At 30.7% G+C, this 18,137-nt stretch overlaps 2 pseudogenes; both read left to right on the forward strand.

The window, feature by feature from the left end:
• Positions 1-4,578: 4,578 nt before the first annotated feature.
• Positions 4,579-4,697, forward strand: LOC120610777 (uncharacterized; annotated as a pseudogene).
• An 8,897-nt stretch (positions 4,698-13,594) lies between these two features.
• LOC120610778 (uncharacterized) lies at positions 13,595-13,713 on the forward strand (annotated as a pseudogene).
• Positions 13,714-18,137: the final 4,424 nt, after the last annotated feature.

Here is an 18,137-nt window from a genome sequence, read left to right on the forward strand (position 1 = left end):
TTTTTATCTCCTCACTCATAAGCAGTTGCTTTCTATTTCCACCCCCCCTCAAGCCCTAGTAGCCATCAATCTCTGTTCTGTCTTTGTGGACTTGCTTATTTTGGACATTTCATAGAAATGGAATCATACAATATGTGACCTTTTTTGTCTGTCTTCTTTTATTTAGCATTATGGTTTCCAGGTTTGTTCATATTTTAGCATGTATTGGTGCTTCATTCTTTTTATGTATGAATAATATTCCATCTCATGCATATATCACATTTTGTTTATTTATCCATTGATAAGTATTTAGATTGTTTATACTTTTTACTATTATGAATCATACTGCTGTGAACATTGGCATACAATATTTATGAGAGTCCTTGTTTTTATTTTTTTGAGTAATTTTATGTTTAGCTTTTTGAGGAACTGCCAAACTGTTTTCCATAGTAACTATGTAAAATAGTTATTTTACCTTCCAGCCAGCAATGTTTGAGGATTCTAGTTTCTCTAAATTCTCACCAATACTTGTTTTCAATTTTTTCGATTATAACCATTCTAGTTAGAATTGCGAAAAAAAAAAGTCAAGGGGATTTCTATAAAAGAAGTAAGGGGAAAAAATTCATAAATGTGAAAAATAAAATGACAATAATTATGTACCTATCAATAATCACTTTTAAGGTAAATAGATTCAGTGTTCCAATCAAAAAACATAATGAAGCTGAACGGATAAGAAAACAATCTATATATATATATGCTGTTTACAAGAGACTCACTTCAAATCAAATGACACACACAGACTGAAAGTAAAGGGATGGAAAAAGATATTTCATGCAGATGGAAATAAAAAATAGCTGGAGTAGCAATACTTAAACTTTAAAACAAAAGCTGTAATAAGAGACAAAGAAGGTCATTACATAGTAATAAAGAGATCGATGCAACAAGAGGACATAACTCTAGTAAACATAGGAGCATCTATATATATAAACCAATAATAAACCAACATAAAGGGAGAGATCAGCAGTAATACACTCATAGCGGAAGACTAACACTCCGTTGAAACCAATGGGCAAGTCTTCCAGACAGAAAATCAACAAAGAAACAACAGCTTTAAATGACACACTAGAAAAGATGGATTTAATTGATATTTTAAGAGCATTTCGCCCCAAAGCAGCAGAATATTCATTCTTCTCAAGTGCACATAGAACATTTTCCAGGATAGACCACATGTTAGGCCAGAAAATAAGTCATATGACATGTCTTCTCCAACTACAATAGTATGAAACTGGAAATCAACTACAAGGAAAAAAAAATGGAAAATATATAAACACAGAGAAGCTAAACAACATGCTACTAAACAATGAATGGGTTAATCATGAGATAAAGAGCTTCTCAGACAAGAAAAAGGAGTTCATCACCACCAAACCAGTCTTACAAGAAATGTTAAGGGAAATCTTTAAGTTGAAGACGAAAAAAATTAAATATATGAATAATAAAATGGCAATAACTAGATATTTATCCAATTACTTTAAATGTAAATAGATTAAATGCTCCAATCAAAGGCATAGGGTGACTGACTGGATAAGAAAACAACACCCATACATATGCTACCTACAGGAAACCCACTTCAGATTGAAAGACACACACAGACTAAAAGTAAAGAAATAGAAAAAAAATGTCATACAAATGAAAACAAACCAACAGAAAGCTGGGATAGCAATACTTATATAAGACAAAATAGACTTAAAAACAAAGGCTACAACATGAAACAAAGTACATTATGTAATGATAAAGGGATCAATCAAATAAGAAGATACAAACCCTTGCAAGCACTTATGCACCCAACATAGGAGTCCCTAAATACATAAAGCAAATATTAACCAATGTAAAGGGAGAGATTGACAGTATTGTCATAGTAGGGAACTTTAACAGCCCACCGACATCAACAAATAGATCATCCAAACAGAAAATCAAAAAGGAAACAGCAATCCTAAATAAACACATTATACTTGAGAGATTTAATTGATATTTTTAGAGCATTTTACCCCAGAGCAGCAGTATATACATTCTTTTCAAGCACACATGAAATGTTTTTCAGGATATCACGTTAGGTCACAAAACAACTCTCAATACATTTAAGAAGATTGAAATCATGTGAATTATCTTCAATCACGATGTTATAAAATTGAAAATTACTTTTAACCAGACAAATCAAGAAAAAAAGAGAGAGGACTCAAATAAATAAACTAGAAATGAAAGAGAAGTGACAACTGACACCACATTAACACAAAGGATTGTAACAAAATGCTATGAATAACTACATGCCAACAAATTGGACAACCTGAAGGAAATGTATAAATTCTTAAAAACATAAAATCTTCTAAGACTGAATCAGGAATAAATAGAAAATCTGACCAAACCAATAACTCCTAACAAAATTAAATCATTAATCAAAAAACTCACATTAAACAAAATTCCTGAACCACATTGCTTCACTGTTGAATTTTACCAAACATTCAAAGAAAAATTAACTAATCTTTGCAAAGTATTTCAAAAAATTCAAGAGAAGGGGAGCCTCTCTAGCTTATTTTACGATGCTAGCATTACCTTGATTTCAAAAACATGCAAAACATTATAAAAATACAAAATTATAGGCCAATATCACTGATGAACATAGATGCAAAATTCCTCAACAAAATGTCAGCAAGCCATATTTTGCAATATGTTAAAAAGATCACACACCATAATCAAGTGGGATTTATTTCTGGGATGCAAGATTGAAGAAAAAGCATTTGACAAAACACAACATCCATTTACAATTAAAACTCTCAGCAAAGTGAGCATAGAGGGAACATAACTCAACACAATAAAGGTCATATATGACAAACCCACAGCTAACATTAAACTCAAATAGTGGAAAGATAAAAGTTTTTTCCTTACAATCAGAAATAAGAAAAGGATGTTCATTCTCACCGCTTTTATTCAACATAGTATTGGAAGTCCTAGCAAATACCACATGATCTTTCTTCTATTTGGAATATAAAAAACAAAATAAACAAATTAACAAAACAAACATAGCTACAGGGAACAAATTTATTGCCATATAGAAGTTCAGGAGGCTGAGGAAACATAAAGGGATTAAGAAGTACAAATTGGAGATTGCAAAATAGTCACAGGTATACAAAGTACAGCATAAGAAACATAGTTAATAATATCATAATAAGTGTGTATGGTTTCATGTGAGTACTAGGATTATGGGGAGATCACAGCATAAGTTATATAAATATTAAACCATTATGCTGTACAGCTAAAACTAGTATAGTACTGAATGTAAATAAAAGATAAAAATCAATTAAGAAAATAAAATAAAGAAAATAAGTAACATCCACAGCATATAGTTAGATTATGAGTTTTTAAAAATAATTTGTTTTGCTAGGCTCTTAATTGGTAAACTTAATCAATTTACATTTAAAGTAATTAGTGATGAGAGAACTACTTCTGTAATTTTTCTTACTATTCACTATATGTTGCATATTTTTTATTTCTGTTTCTTCAATATTTTCTTTTGTGCTTGATTAATTTTTAGCCATGCACCTTTTGATTGCCACCTTTATTTTCTTTTCTATATTATTGTATCTATATTTTCAGTAGTTAGTATGGGAATTACATTGAGCATCCTAAATTGCTAATAATCTAAGTTGGATTGATAACAATTTAGCTTCAAATACATTTAAAAACTTTGCACTCTACAACTTCAGTTTATCCTCTATGCTGTTGTTATTAAAATCTACATTTTTATTCATAGTGTACCCTTTAACATAAATTTTAAATAATCGTTTGATTCATTTGTCTTTTAAATCATGTAGGACACAAAAAGTGGAGTTATAAAATAAAATTTTAATAATACTGGACTTTATGAAGTCATTATGTTTTTATATTTTTCACTATTATAGTATATATATTAGAAGTATAAGAAATATTATTATTAATTCTAAAGGAGAAAATAGCTAAACTTTAAAAATATTTTAGAATGTTTCAAAAGTAATTCAAATAAATGAAAGTAAAGCTTTTTTTCTTTGGGTAAATGCTACCAGAAGGACATTGGTTATCCGGTTTGGTGTGGCAGCAAAATATTAATTTAATGATTGATATTAGAGGCCTCTTAAGAAAGAGATTATATTCATTTATAAAAATAACAGAATTGGCCTTTGGAAAATAGAAGTTTTAATATCAAGAAAATGGATGGAAGAGGATACCCAAGTCACAACTAAATGTGTTAGCAAAATAGCACGAAGAAATGAAAAAGAATTTATACAAGGCATACTATTGAGAGAGGTAAAAATGTGAACCAATTTGTTGCATAGGTTGAAGCTTAAGTTATTGAAAGCAAGTGAAGAAAAAAAAGGGAGCCTAAAAATTATTTTCATTTATTTATCATCATTATGATCATTATTCATTTATTTATCAGTTATTATTTATTCAAAAATATATTATAAAATAATTGTCTGTCAGGCATTATGATGAAATTTAAAAATTATGCTCATGAATTATAACTTTGTGTAGATGGTGGGGAAAAAGGAATGACAAGAATAAAATAGAGTCCACGGCCATGCTACCCTGAACAAGCCTGATCCCGTCTGATCTTGGAAGCTAAACAGGGTCAGGCCTGGTTAGTACTTGGATGGGAGATCACCTAGGAAGACTAGGTGCCGTAGGTGTAAAAAAATAATAAGGGATTGTGAGCTGACAAGGTCCTTAGACCAGATAGCCATCTGCTGACTGCCCAAAAAAAAGAATAAAATAGAAAATAGATTAAAATATGTATTGTTGAGAAAAGCAATGCGAAATAATTAATGAAAGCCATCTCGTGTTTAGCAGATGGAAAGAAGAACCTTCCCTGAAGTGAACAGGAACTGCCTCTCTGAGTTGGTAACATTTGCGGGTCAAAGCTAAGTGAAGCTCTCTGGGAGAAGACAATGCCAGTCCCTGTGTTTGGAAAGCCCTAAGGTCTGTGTTTGAAAACATTTTAAAAATTTTCAGCCACTGTGAGACTCTGTAGGGAGTCTTATAAAGATATAGCTAGAGAGATAGAAGCATTGCCACCATTGATAATGACTTGGGATTTTATTCCAAGTATATATGAAAAAAAATAGAGTTTTTGTTGAGAACGACTTAATCTATCTGCTACTGGTCTCAAATCTCAAAAATAACTTTATTAATAAAATGTATATTTGGTGTGGGAGCTACTGTTTTTTGGAGAGAGACAATGCTTATCATCAAGAAGGAAAGGCTATGTAATTCATCTGGCTCTATTTGAAGACCAACGCAATAACTAATCTAAGACAGAGAAAGCAGAACAATCAATAGATATTAGTTATTTTGCCCAGAGATGTTATAAATTTTAGTGTTCATATTTTATGGATTTGGAGGGTACAATTTGACAGATTACATAAGCAATACAGTGAATATCTTGTGTTTTCTGTTTTAAGTGGCTTGATATATGGCACAGACACAAAACTGAAGAAATATAAGCAAAAATGATTTAAATTTCTTGTAAGACAAATTTTAAGAAGAGGTAAAATGTATAATTAAGTAGTATCCTGTATATGAGATATTTAGGCGTATCCTGGACTGAAATAAAGACACTTAACATTCTTTAAAATGTATTTTATTATTTTTATTTATTTATAATTAAATGCATTAAGGTGACATTGATTAATAAAATTATATAGGTTTCAAGTGTACAATTCATGTCATATGTATATCGTATTGTGTGTTCACTCAAAGTTAAATTTCCTTCTGTCACCATATATTTGACTCTCTTTATTCTTGTGTACCTTCCCCTCTTCCCTGCTTTCCTCTGGTAACCACTAATCTATTGTCCATGTCCATAAGTCTTTCTTTCTTTGTCATACTTTGCTTTCAGTTTTATATCCCATATATGAGTGCAATTATATGGTTCTCAACTTGTTCTATCTGATTCATTTTGCTTAGCGTAATAATCTCAAGATCCATCCATGTTGTTGCAAATAGCGGTATTTCATCTTTTCTTATGGTTGAGTGGTATTCCATTGAATATATGTACCACATCTTTACCCAATCAACTATCAAAGGGCACTTTGGTTGTTTCCACATCTTGGCCACTGTGAATAATGCTGCTATGAACATCGGGGTGCATATATCTTTGTTGATAAATGTTTTCAAGTTTTTTGGGGTACTCAGAAGAGGGATTGCCGGGTCATATGGTAATTATATTCTTAGGTTTTTTGAGAAATCTCCAAACTGGTTTCCATAGTGGTTATACTAATTTACATTCCCTTCAGCAGTGTATGAAGGTTCCTATTTCTTCTAACCCCTCTAACACTTGTTATTACTTGTCTTGTTGATGATAACCATTATAACAGGTGTGAAGTCATGTCTAATTATGGTTTTGATTTGCATTTTCTTTCTAGCTAGTAAAGTTGAGCATCTCGTCTTAGGTCTGTTGGCCATTTGTATGTCTTCTTGGGAAAAGTGTCTGTTCAGGTCCTCTGCCTATTTTTTAATTAGATTGTTTGTTTATTTTTTTACTGTTGAGTTATATGCTTTCTTCGTATATTTTCTATATTATTTCCATGTCAAAAGTGTTGTATACAAATTTGTTCTTCTGTTGATTGTTGCCTCTTCAACTTAATGGTTTCTGTTGTTGTGCGGTAGCTTTTTAGTTTGATATAGTCCTATTTATTTATTTTTGCTTTTACTTCCCTTGACTTTGAGGACAAATGCATAAAATCCTCCCTAAATCCAAGGTCCATGTGTTTAATACCTATATTTTCTTCTTTGTGTATGTTTTTGACTCCTTTTTTGAAAATTATTTGCCCACATATGAGGATTTACCTCTAAACTCTCAATTCTGTTCCATTAGTCTGCGTGCCAATACCAGTCTGTTTTAATTATCAATGCTTTGTAGTATAACTCGATGTCAGGCAGAGTGATACTGCTGGCCTTGTTTTTTATCTTCAGGATTGCTTTGGCTATTTGGAGTCTTTTTTGCTTCCATACAAACTTGACATGTTTTTGTTCTATTTCTTTAAAGATTGCCATTGGAATTTTGATGGGGATTACATTAAATCTGTATAACAGTTTAGGTAATACACTGTTGATTTTAACTATGTAGATTCTTCCAATTCACACACATGGAATATCTTTCCATTTCTTTGTGTTTTCTTTAGTTTTCTTTTAATAATGTCTTACAGTTTTCAGTGTATAAGTACTTTACATGCTTCATTAGATTTATTCCTACGTAGTTTATTCTTTTTGTTGCAATTGCAAAAGGAATTGTTTTTTTCATTTCTTTTTCTGAAAATTTATTGTTGAATATAGGAACACTATGGATTTTGTACATTGATTTCGTATCCTAAAAATTTACTGTATTTGTTTATTATTTCTAATAATTTTTAGTGAAGTCATTAGGTTTTCTAGATAGAAAACCATCTCATCTGCAAAGAGTGACAATTTGAGTTTTTCATTCCCTATTTGGGTGCCTTTTATTTCTTTCTCTTGCCTGATTGCTCTAGCTAGGACTTCCAATACTATATTGAATAAGAGCAGTGATAGTGGACAGCTTTGTCTTGTTCCTTATATTATAAGGAAGGTTTTTAGCTTTTCACCATTAAGTATGATGTTAGCTGAGGATTTGTCATCTATGGCCTTTATTATATTGAGGTACTTTCCTTCTATACCCATTTTATTAAGTCTTTTAATCATAAATGGATGCTGTACCTTGTCAAATGCTTTTTCTGCACCTATTGACATGATTATATAATTTTTATTCTTTATTTTGTTTATGTGGCATATTACATTAATTGATTTGCATATATTAAACCATCCCTGTAACTCTGTGATGAAGCTCAATTGATCATGGTGTGTAATCTTTTTATTATATTAGATCTGCTAGTATTTTATTTAGGATTTTCGCATCTGTTTTCATGAGATATATTTCTATAGTTTTTTTCTTTTGTGTTATTTTTTTAACAGGTTTTAGTATCAGGGTAATGTTGGCCTCTCAAAATGAATTAGAAAATATTTTCTCTTCTCTATGTTTTACAGAAGTTTGAGAAGAACCAGTATTAAATTTTCTTTGAATGTTTAGTAGAATTCACTGATGAAACCCTTCAGTCTGGACTTTTATGTTTTGGAATGTTTTGATGATTGCTTTAATTTTCTTACTATTGATTGGTCTATTTAGATTTTAAGTTCTTCATAATTCAGTCTAGGAAGGTTTTATATATCTAAGAACTTGTCCATTTCTTCTAGGTTATTAAATTTGGTGGCATATGATTTTTTGTAGTATTCTTGTATGATCTTTTGTAATTTGGTGGTATAAAAAAGAGAAATTATCTGTCATAACTTCTCTTTCATTTCTGATTTTGTTTATTTGTGTATTTTCTCTTTTTTCCTTAGTGAGGCTAGCCAAGGGTTTGCCAATTTTAGTGACCTTTTCAAAGAGCAAGCTCTTTGTTGCATTATTTTTTTCTATTGTATTTTTGTTTTCAATGTTATTTAATTCTGCTCTAATTTTTATTATTACCTTCCTTCTGCTGACTTTGGGCTTCATTTTCTTTTTTCAGTTTTTTTGAGATGCAATATTAGGTTGTTTATTTGGGATCATTCTTGTTTCTTGAAATACACCTGTAATGATATGAACTTTCTTCTTATTACTGCTTTTACTGTTTCCCAAAGGTTTTGATATGTTGTACTTTCTTATTTTTTTCTATGTATCTCCAGATCTGTCCTCCCCTTTTTTTTTCTATGACCTAGTCATTCTTTAGTAGCATGTTGTTTAATCTCCACTTATTTGTGGTTTTTCTGTTGTCTTTTTACGCTTGATCACCACTTTCAGAACATTACTGTCAGAGGATATGCTTGGTATGATTTCAATATTCTTAAATTTGTTGAGGCTAGTTTATGTCCCAACATATGGTCTACCCTTGAGAATGTCCCATATACACTAGTGAAGAATGTGTGATCTGATGTTTTGGAATGAAAGGCTCTCTAAATGTTTATTATATCCAAGTAATCTAATGTGTCATTTAAGGATGATATTTTCTATTGATTTTCTGTTTGAACGACCTTTTCACAGCTAATAGTGGGGTATTTAGGTCTCTTACTATAATTGTGTTTTGTCAGTTTCTCCCTTTAAGTCTGTCGAGTTACTACTTTATATATATTGGTGCTCCCTGATTGGGAGCATAAATACAGATAAGTGTTATGTCTTCTTGATGTATGGTCTTCTTTATCATTATGAAGTGTCCTTTTTTGTTTCTCATTACCATTTTTATCTTGAAGTCTATTTCATCAGATATAAGTACAGCTACACCCACTTTTCTCTGTATGCCATTTTTTTGAGGAGTATCTTTTTATACCCTTTCACTCTGAGTCCATATTTGTCCTTGTAGCTGAAATATGTCTTTTGAAGGCACCATTGGTTGGGCTTTGTGCTTTGATCTAGTCTGATACTCTGTGCCTTTTTATTGGCGAGTTAAGTTTCTTTGCATTGATGGTGATTATTGAAACATGATGTTTTCCTGTAGCCATTTTATCTTTTGCTTTCTGGTAACTGTCTGAATTGTTTCTTTGCCCTTGTGTTTCTGTCTGTTATTTTAGTGTGGTGTTCTATGATATTTCCCTCTATTCCCTCTTATTTTATGTTATGTGTCTCAGTTTTGGATCTTTTTTGTTTGTGGTTACCATTAAGTTTATATAAAAGTAAGTTTCATATATACAGTATTCCTTTTTATTCTGCATTCATCTTATCTCCATTCCCTTCTGCAAATTGAGACTTTTATTTCCTCTCCTTTTCTGTTTTTATTGTCTCAAAATATCCCTATTTTTTGCTGTGAGTGTGAGTTGCAGTAGCTATTACCTTCTCTTTTTAAAATGTTTTACCTCTTTTAACCATTATGTAACCATTGTATTTAAGTTTATAATACTCTACTCTGAATAAGGGTTGCAGTTTTCTCCTAGTCATCTTATTCACAGTTTTGTTTCTTTTTGTCTTTTTGTTTCAGATAAAATAACCCCTTCAGTATTTCCTCTAATGCAGGCCTTGTTTTGGAAAATTTTCCTCTGCTCCTGTATGTCTTAAAAAGGTCTTTATTTTTTCTTCATATCTGAAGAGATCTTTGCTGAATATATTATTCTTGGCTGGTAATTTCTTTCTTTTAATAGTTTGAGTATTTGATCTACTCCATTCTAACTTATATTGTTTCTGCTGAAAAGTTTGATGATAATCTATTGCATTTTTCTTTACGAGTTATCAACTTTTCCTTGGTTGCCTTGAGAATTCTTTCTTTTTCATTAATTTTTGAAAGTTTTAATATAATGTGTTTCAAAGAAGGTTTTTTGGATTGAGATAATTAGGTGTTCTGTTTGCTTTTGGGGTTTGAAGATCCAGTTCTTTTCATAGGTTTGAGAAGTTTTTGTTGACTATTTGAATAGGCTCTCTGTTCTCTTCTCCCTCTCTTCTTTTTCTGGTGTGCCTGTTATTCTTATATTGCTTTTTTGATGGTGTCAGATAGTTCTTGCAGAGCTTTTCTTTTTTTCTCTCTCAAGTCTCTCTCTTCTTCCATCTACCTCATTTCCAGATTTTTGCCTTCAATGTCACAAATTCTTTCCTCCATCTGGTCAGCTCTATCTCCTAAGTTTGCAATTTCAGCTCTAGAATTTCTATTTTTTTTTTAAAAGTTTCAGTCTCTTTGGTAAAGTATTCCTGTTGTTTATGATTTTGGTTCTGAGTTCATTAACCTGTCGATTAGAACTTTCTTGCATCTTGTTGAGTTTTGCATAACTACAATTTTGAATTCTCTGTCTTTTAAATACACATTTCTATATCTCTAATTTTATTCTCTGGTGATTTTTTTTTTCTTTCTGAGCTGCCTTTTCGCCTTGGTTGTTCATGGTATTTGATGGATTATTTTTCTGCCAAAGCATTTATGAGATACAACTCTGCTTTTAAAAAGTTATTAAGAGTGATCCTTGTTGAGACAAGTTCTAGCAGAAGCCATCATTCCCACGTCAAGACTTCTTCCACACCCAATGTGTAGACACAGGTGGGCACCGCATCTCAGTCTTATGTGTTTACCTTACTGATATTATTTCTTCAAGTAGCTTCATGTTGCTTTCAAGTATCTTTTTATTTCAACCTGATGGACTCTATTTAGCATCTATTTTAGGGAAAGTCTACTAGTAAAAAGCTTACTCAATTGTTGTTTATTTAGAAATGTCTTAATTCCCCCTTCATTTTTGAAGACAATTTTTCTAAATATATAATTCTTGTTTTACAGATTTTTTTCTTTTCTTTTAACACTTTAAATATATCATCCCAGTGCCTTCTGGACTTTACATTTTTTAAAAGATATAAGCCATTAATCTTTTTGAGGATCCTTTGTAAGTTGCAACTCACTTCTGTCTTATTGCTATCAAGATTCTTTTTCTTTGGTTTTAGGCAATATGATTTTTATATGTCTTGATGTAGATCTTTTTGAATTTATCCTAATTTGATGTCTTCTTAGCTGTGTAGATTCATGTAATTCATTAAATTTGGGAAGTTATGGCCATTTATTCTTCAAATATTATGTCTGCTTCTTTCTTCTTTTTCTGCAAATTTTATTATGTGTATGTTGTTATGCTTGATAATGTCTCATAGTCTCCTTAGGATCTGTTCATTTTCTCAATTTTTTTTTCTTTTACTTCTCCAACAGTATACTATCAATTGCCCTGTATTCAAGATTACTGATGATTTCTTTTGTATGCTCAAGTCTGTTATTGAATCCCTGTTATTGAATTTGTTTTTACTTCAATTATTGTACTTTTCAGCTTGAGAATTTTCATTTAGTTACTTTTTATAATCTCTCTGTCTTTATTGATAGTCTATTTGTTCGTATATTTGTTCTCCTTATTTCTTTTAGTTTAATTCCCAAGATTTCCTCTAGATCTTTGAGCATATTTAATATATATATATTTAAAGTCTTTTTTAGAGAGTCCAGTGTTTGGACTTCCTCAATAATTTATATTCTCATTGAATAGGGCATACTATTGAGTTTCTTTGTATGTGAAATCATAATCATAAAGTTCTTAAGCGGTTTTTTTTGTTGTTAATTTTACTTAACGTGAGATTCTCAAGATCGGTCCATGTTGTAAATGGCAATGTTTTATCTTTTTTTATGGCTGAGAAGTATTTAATTTTATATATGTATGTACTACATCTTTATCTAGATATCCATCAAAGGACACTTAGGTTGTTTCCATATATTGGCTATTGTGAATAATGCTTCAATAAACATAGGGACACATATGTCCCTACGTTTTTATTGAGGAAACTCCATACTGTTTTCCAAAGTGGTTGCATCAATTTATATTCCCACCAGCAGTGTGCAAGTGTTCCTTTTTCTCCAAATCCTCTCTAACACTTGTTAGCGCTTGTCTTATTAATAATAGCCATTCTAAAGGTGAGAATTGGTAGCTCCTTGTAGTTTTGATTTCCATTTTCCTAACAGCTAGTGATGTTCAGCATTTTTTAATATATCTGTTGGCCATATTTGTGTCTTTCTTGGAAAAGTATCTATACAGGTCCTCTGACAATTTTTAAATCAGATTTTTGTTGTTGGTGGTGTTGAGTTGTATAGTTCTTTATATATTTTGGACAGTAGCTACTTATTGAAGTAATCATTTGCAACTGTCTTCTCCAATTTGGTGGCATTTACTTTGTGTTTTGCTAATGGTTTCTTTTGCTGTGTAGAAGCTTTTTAGTTTGATAAAATCCCACTTATTTTTGTTTTTACTTTTACTTTCCTTGACTTCTGGATAATATTCACAAAAAACTCTCTGAGACTAAGGTCTATAAGTTTAAAGCTTATGTTTTCTTCTATGTATTTTATTGTTTCAGGTCTTATATTCAAGTCTTTACTGTGTTTTTAGTTAATTTTTGTGTACAGTATCTTATAGAAGTCTAGTTTCATTCTTTTGCATGTGGCTTTCCAAGGTTTTCAGAACCAGTTATTGAAGAGGCTTTCTTTATTCATTACATGTTTTTGGTTTCTTTATCAAAAATAAGTTGTCCGTATATGTGTGGGTTTATTTTTGGGCTATCAATTCTATTTCATTGGTCTGTATGTTTTTCTACTAAAACAATACTTTTTGATGTAGCTTTGTGGTAGTTTGAAGTCAGGGAATGTGTTTCCTCCATTTTTTTTTTTTTCTTCCTCAGAATTGCTTTGGATATTCTAAGTCTTTTTGTGGTTCCATACAAATATGAAGATTTTTTTTGTTGTATTTCATTGAAAAATGCCATTGGGATTTTGATGGGGATTGCACTAAATATGTATATTGCTTTAGGTAATAAGACTATTTTAATAATGCTAATTCTTCTACTCCATGAACATGGAATATCTTTTCATTTCTTTGTGTCTTCATTTTCTTTAAACAATGTCTTGTAGCTTTCAGTATACAGGTCCTTCAACTCCTTTGTTAAATGTATTCCTACCCATTTTATTTATTTTGTTGCAGTTGTAATTGATATTGTATTCTTCATTTCATTTTCTGATATTTTATTGTTAGTATATAAAAATGAAATTGAGTCTACAGCCATGCCACCCTGAACATGCCCTATCTCATCTGATCTTGGAAGCTAAGCAGAGTCGGGCCTGGTTAGTATTTGGATGGGAGACCACCTAAGAATATCAGGTTCTGTAGATGTTTAAAAAAAAAATTAAAAAAAAAGAAAAGAAATTGAGTTTTGTATATTAATTTTGTATCCTGCAACTTTAGTGTATTTGTTTATTGTCTCAATCTTTTTGTGGAGTCTTTAGAGTTTTCTATATACAGAATTATGTTCTATGCAAATAGTGACAGTTTTACTTCCATATTCCCAATTTGGATGCCTTTTATTTCTCTTTCTTACCTAATTGACAAGTAATATGTTGAATGATGTGGTGAGAGTGGGCATTTATGCCTTGTTCCTGATCTTAGAGGAAAAGCTTTTAGTTTTTCACCGTTGAGTACAATATTAGCAGAGAATTTATCATATGTCATTTGTTATGTTGAGGTGTTTTCCTTCTATAACCATTTTAAGTGTTTTTTCCTATAACCATTCATAAGTGTTTCAATCATAAATGGATGCTGTATCTTGTCACATGATTTTTCTGCATCTATGATATAATCATAAGATTCATATCTCGTATTTTGTTAATGTAATGTATCATATTGATTTGTTTGCATATATTGAACCATCCTTGCATCCTTGGAATGAGCCTCACTTAACTGTGATGTATTATCCTTTCAATGTATTGTTGTTTTTGATTCACTAGTATTTTCTTTAGGATTTTTGCATCTATAATCATTGGAGATGTTGGCCTGTAATTTTTTTTGTGTGTTCTTGTCTGATTTTGGTATCAAAGTAATGTTTGGAATAAGTTAGAAATAAAAGGGTTGGTATTAAATCTTCTTTGAATATTTGTTTGAATTCACCAGAAAGCCATCTGGTCCTGGATTTTTTTCTTTTAGGAGATTTTTGGTTACTATTTCAATTTTCTTACTAGTGATTGGTATATTTAGGTTTTCTCATTCTTCAAGGTTCAGTATAGGAAGGTTATATACTTCTAAGAACTTGTCTGTTTTTTTCTAGGTTATCAAATTTGGTAGCATACAGTTTTTCATAATATTTTTATGTAATTGTTTATATTTCTATGGTGTCTGTTATAACTTCTCTTTCATTTCTGATTTTATTTATTTGAGTCTTTTCTTTTTTTTACTTAATGAGTCTAGCCAGAAGTTTGTCATTTTTATTTATTTTTTAAAAAAAACAACTCTTTGTTTCATTATTTTTTCTTTTCTTTTCTTTCTTTCTTTCTCTTTCTTTCTTTCTTTCTTTCTTTCTTTCTTTCTTTCTTTCTTTCTTTCTTTCTTTCTTCCTTCCTTCCTTCCTTCCTTCTATTTCCTTCCTTTCCTTCCTTCTTTCTTTCTTTCTTTCTTTATCTTTTTTATTAAAAAATATTGATATGACATTGTTTAATAAATCTAATATCTTCCAAATGTACAATTCTACAGTATATCTTATTATATGTATATTGCATTGTGTGTTCAACACCCAACATTAAATTTTCTTCTGTTGCCAGATATAGAACACTTTTTACCCCTATCTAACACCCCCTTCTCCCCTCCCCTCTGATGACTGACCACTAATCCACTGTCTGTGTCCATGAGTCTTTGTTTGTTTGTCATTTTTTTTTGTTGCTTTCAGTTTTATATCCCACACGAGTGAAATGAAACAGTTGTAAAATTTTTCTGTTTGACTTATTGTCCTTAGCATAATTATCTCAAGAATTTTTTCTATTGCCTTTTTGTTCTCCATTTTATTTAATTTTACTTTAATTTTTATTATTTTCTTCCTTCTACTGACTTTTGGCTTCATTTGTTATTTTTTTCCTAATTCTTTTAAATGTAATATTAGACTGTTTATTTGAGATTCTTTTTTCTTTTTTATGGTAGGCTTGTAATGCCTATCACTTAATACAACTTTTGCTGCATCCTCTAAATTTTGGTATGTCTTATTTTCATTTGTCTTTATATATTTTCTAATTTCTTCTTTTATTTCTTTTTTTATCCAGTAGTTGTTCAGTAGAATGTTTTTTAATCTCAACATATTTGTGGGTTTTTTGTTTTTTGTTTTTGCTTTCTTCTTGTAGTGAATTTTTTTCATACTGTTGTGGTCAGAAAATACAGGGTTTTTTTTTTTAATATTTTTAATCTTAAAGTTATTGAGATTGATTTTGTGCCCCAACATATGGTCTATCTTTGAGAATATTTCATGGGAATTTGAGAAGAATCTATATTTTATTGTTTTAAGATGGAAAGTTTTATAAATATTGACTAAATGCATCTGGTCTAATATATCCTTTAAGGCTGGTATTTCCTTATTGACTTTCTTTTTGGATGATCTATCCATTGCCATCAGTGGATATTCAGACCCCTATTGTAATTATATTTTTATCAGTTTCTACCTTTAAATCTGTTAGTAATTGCTTTAAACTTTGGATTTTGGTACTCCCAGATTGGTGCATATATATTGACAAGTGTTATGTCTTCTTTTCTTCTTAACGAATAGTCCCCTTATTATTACAAAATGTTCATCTCTGTCTTGTTATTTTTAAATCTATTTTTTTTTTCTAACGTAAGTCTGGCTACACCACATTTCTCAGCATGCCTTTTGCTTGGAGAATCATTTCCACCCTATCTGCAACACTGCTGGTTTACACACCTTAATGGTTACAAACTGCCGTTTTCAAGGCAACTATAGATTTAAGGTTTTGGAAATGAGAATAGGTCAAATTAGAATACCATAAATCCTGCTGTCCTCACCTAGATTTAGCAGTTTTATTTTTGTTTTTAATAAATGCTATTGAGATTTTTACAAACTGTTAGTTATTTTTCAAAGTTTCACATAGTTGACTTGCACTATTTTTTGTCAGTGTTTTTATTCCTTTTTATGTAAGGATTTATTTCCAGAGGTCCCCACTCTGTTTTATTTTGAAAATAAATAATGTTGTTTGACTGCTTTTCAAAATGTGTTAAAACTCAGTAAACTATTCAACACACATCCCCATGGCTTTTAGAAGGAAAAAAAAAAACAAAACACATGAACCTTTTCTTTCTAGTTAGAAAAAAAAGATGCATAATTATTTTTGCTCAAAATTATTTGTTTTTACCAGTTTAGCATATTTCAAAGAATTGTAACAACTGGCTTTTCTCAAGTAACTAAAGAAAAACAATGTTTTTGATATTTCTCATGAAGTCTACTTAAGGTACCAAGAATCATAATTCCTTGAATATGTGAAAGGCAGTATTTGTAGAGGTCAAAAGCATAACACCTATATAATTTTATTAACTAATGTCACCTCAATAAATTAAAATGAAATGAAATGAAATGAAATTAATTAAATTTAATTTAATTAAATTTAAAAAAAGAACATTGGCTCTGGACTTCAACTGTTTGGATTCAGATCCTAGCTCTGTCACATGCTAGCTATGTGACTTTAGCCAAAGTACTTAAGTTCTCTGTACCTGAGTTTTTATATGTAAATTTCTGATTATGAGCATATTTACCTTATGCTGTTTTTAGAAAGATTAAATGAGTGACTATTTTTAACATACTTAAGATATTGCCTGACATATATAAAAACTGCATAAGCATTTTACCTAAAAACTTAAAATGGAATAATGCTATGCAAGATTCATAACTATACACATGGATCTCCATATAGTTTTCCAGAATCAGACAAAAATTTTTGGTTTACTTCTTATTTTTTTTTTAAACTTGAATGATGATGAGGATGTAATCTCACCTTTTATCAACTAGTCCATCTTATTAAGTGTCTTAAACTAAATGAAAAATTAGAAGTACAATCATTTACTGTCACACAGAAAAAGGGAGTTGCTATCACTGTTTGATATAGCATGATCCTGGAGTCTGTGTTTCTCTTTCTGTGACTGGAGCTAATACTTTCAATGCCTTCATTTAATTCTTCCCTTGATTTAATTCTTTGCCATTAACAGACACACAAGGACAAGGAAGCAATGGAAGCACCAAGTTACCAGAAAGCAAAAGATAAAATGGCAACAAAAACCCCTCATATTATGATAATCACCCTAAATATAAATGGACTGAACTCACCAATAAAAAGGCACAGAGTAGCAGATTGGATCAAAAAACAAAACCCAACCACATGGTGACTCCAGAAGACACATTTTCGTTCCAAAGACAAATATAGACTCAAAGTGAAAGGGTAGAAAATGATACTTCAAGCAAATGGCATTCAGAGAAAAGCAGGAATAGTGATATTAATATCAGATGAAATAGACTTCAAAATAAAAAAGGTAAAGAAAGATACTGAGGGACACTTCATAATGATAAAGGGAACCAAGGACCAAGAAGACATAACACTTATTAATATCTATGCTCCCAATCAGGGAGCCCTGAAATATGCAAAGCAATTACTAACAGAACTAAAGAGAGAAACAGACCAAAACACTATTGTAATAGGGGACCTAAATATCACACTGTCGGATATGAACAGATCATCGAAACAGAAAATCAATAGGGAAATAACATCTTTAAATGATAC

The sequence above is a fragment of the Pteropus medius genome, unplaced genomic scaffold (genome assembly GCF_902729225.1).
Source record: "Pteropus medius unplaced genomic scaffold, Ma_sr-lr_union100, whole genome shotgun sequence".
In the NCBI taxonomy this organism is placed as follows: Eukaryota; Metazoa; Chordata; class Mammalia; order Chiroptera; family Pteropodidae; genus Pteropus; species Pteropus medius.